Consider the following 2,659-nt stretch of genomic DNA (forward strand, 5'->3'; position numbering starts at 1 on the left):
AAAGTGGGTCGAGGCTTGATGACCATGGGAAAATGTGGGTCCCATGGCCAAACAAGTTGAGAAGCACGGCTTTAAATCACAAGAACTTTCAATCACAAGAGTTGCAGAATACACATTAATGCTTGTACACTACCGTTCAGTAAGATTTAAAAAAATGTTTTTTAAAGTCTTTTATGATCACCTAGGCTACATTCACTTGAACAAAAATAGAAAATAACATTTTTTATATTTTAAACATTTCTTATTATAATCAATATTGAAAACAATATTCATCTTTAATGAATAGAAAGTTAAAAAGAACAGCAATTATTTGAAATATAAATCTTTTGTAGCATTATAAATGTCTTTACTGTCACTTTTGACAATTTTTGTGTCCTTGGTAAAATAAAGAAATTAATACTTTTTGTTTCACATTTAACCCGATAGCCTCGTGGGCAGCGCGTCGACATGTAGCGCCATTACGCTTCGGGCGTCCCGTGTTCGAGTCCCGGCTCGTGGACCTTTCCCGATCCCATCCCCCCTCTCTTTTGCTTCTGCAACGACTACTGGAATATCTTGAATGCTGATCCTATTGCCAAAAAACAAACAAAAACAAAAAACAAATAGTCAAACATTTAAACTTCCAAACCCATTTGCTTGTAAACTCTTTATGCTATAACCTTATATGACTTCTATAAATGCAATGTTGATTAAGTGTTAAACTAGAGGTAAGATATCATCACAGCTAGAATTGTCTTACGTTTTAAGGGACATAGTCACATTGGCGCTTGTTACTCTCAAGGAAAGCCTTTCTGCGCTAAGTATCAGGAAGAATGAAACCTGGAAGTGTTGAAAAAAACCTGAATTAGAAGGCTGACAAATTTGATTCTAGATTGAAAATGTACTTGATGGTCTGAATAAATTTTTTATTATTCTTCATACCTCCGAGTATCTTTTAAAGGGATTTCCAAGTTGGCAGTCGGCCTGCGTTTTATTTTCATTGGGGTTACACTGCACCTGAGCTTCCTGCACCGTGATAGAAACAAAAGGCATTTGAAAACACCACCTACGTATATGCAAAATCTGAAACAATGTACACAAAAAAATTTAATGAAAAAATGTACACTAAAACACTTAATTTAATGCAGTTCTTTCAATGAAATAAAATGTTTTGTCAGCTTCACTTTGCTCAGTCATTATTGAGTAAAATCGACAAATTGATAAATATATTGTTGGAGAAGTCTGCAACAATGACCAGCAAACAATACAGCAAGTGATATTCCATCAGCCTGTCTGTTTCGGATTATTAGACAGCAAAGAAACAGACAGGCTGATGGAAATGCTCATCAGCTTGTCCTGGATATCTCCCTAAAACACAATAAAATGTTTTCCATCATGAATTCTCACTTGTAATTCTTAAAACCAGCAAATCAGAGTGTGAGTTGATAGTACCAGCAGCCTGAGCTTGGTCTGGATACACTCTCGTTTGCCCTGGACAGACAGTTTCTGGTATCCCTGTGCAGCCTCAGAATTCACAAAGACCACTCGTGAAGGAAGACCCCTCTCTATCCGCACTGTATCAGCCTTTAGTGTGTACTTGATCCCTGAAGTAAGGCGACTATCAGTTGAGATTCAAATGCCACAAAAAGTTCAAAGAAATTGCTCTGACAAGATGTTTGCCAAGTTATATTATAACTAATCAAACACACCCATCTGGAATGACTCATAAAGATTGCTCTGGGACATTCATTATTGTTTTGATATTTAACCCTCTACCGCATGGTGTGGCCATATGGCAACATGGTCTTTGTGTTCATTTCCTTGCCACTGTCTCTTTAAGAGAACATTCTCGTTTTTTTTGTTGGAAAGAGAAGACCTTAGTTCACTAAAACACTTAATTTAATGCAGTTCTTTCAATGAAATAAAATGTTTTGTCAGCTTCACTTTGCTCAGTCATTATTGAGTAAAATCGACAAATTGATAAATATATTGTTGGAGAAGTCTGCAACAATGACCAGCAAACAATACAGCAAGTGATATTCCATCAGCCTGTCTGTTTCGGATTATTAGACAGCAAAGAAACAGACAGGCTGATGGAAATGCTCATCAGCTTGTCCTGGATATCTCCCTAAAACACAATAAAATGTTTTCCATCATGAATTCTCACTTGTAATTCTTAAAACCAGCAAATCAGAGTGTGAGTTGATAGTACCAGCAGCCTGAGCTTGGTCTGGATACACTCTTGTTTGACTTGGACAGACAGCTCCTGGGATCCCTGGGCAGCCTCAGAATTCACAAAGACCACTCGTGAAGGAAGACCCCTCTCTATCCGCACTGTATCAGCCTTTAGTGTGTACTTGATCCCTGAAGTAAGGCGACTATCAGTTGAGATTCAAATGCCACAAAAAGTTCAAAGAAATTGCTCTGACAAGATGTTTGCCAAGTTATATTATAACTAATCAAACACACCCATCTGGAATGACTCATAAAGATTGCTCTGGGACATTCATTATTGTTTTGATATTTAAGCATGCGGTATGGAGAACAAGGAATGGACTCACTCAGTTTGTGATTGTATGTAGGTGTCTGGACAGTGTAAGTGAAGCAGGACTGAGCTGTAATAAGGCTAAAAGAGTTTTCAAAATGCATAAAAAATTAAAAACAAAATAATCTAGATAGA

General features: G+C 37.0%; 2 long non-coding RNA genes and 1 pseudogene across 2 annotated transcripts; all 3 read right to left on the bottom strand.

Annotated features, from left to right (window-relative positions):
• Window positions 1-2,659, bottom strand: part of LOC107724827 (integrin alpha-6-like) — a 16,878-nt pseudogene that overhangs the window by 5,141 nt on the left and 9,078 nt on the right.
• LOC107724845 (uncharacterized) lies at window positions 534-1,001 on the bottom strand. The gene is made up of 3 exons (XR_001638055.1): window positions 922-1,001; window positions 740-819; window positions 534-568 (listed from the first exon to the last, which is right to left on the bottom strand). It is a non-coding gene; the product is annotated as an uncharacterized LOC107724845 (long non-coding RNA).
• On the bottom strand, window positions 2,030-2,602 carry LOC107724846 (uncharacterized). The gene is made up of 3 exons (XR_001638056.1): window positions 2,541-2,602; window positions 2,192-2,343; window positions 2,030-2,107 (listed from the first exon to the last, which is right to left on the bottom strand). It is a non-coding gene; the product is annotated as an uncharacterized LOC107724846 (long non-coding RNA).

The sequence above is a fragment of the Sinocyclocheilus rhinocerous genome, unplaced genomic scaffold (genome assembly GCF_001515625.1).
Source record: "Sinocyclocheilus rhinocerous isolate Xijiao unplaced genomic scaffold, SAMN03320098_v1.1 scaffold1687, whole genome shotgun sequence".
NCBI classification, from domain to species: Eukaryota; Metazoa; Chordata; class Actinopteri; order Cypriniformes; family Cyprinidae; genus Sinocyclocheilus; species Sinocyclocheilus rhinocerous.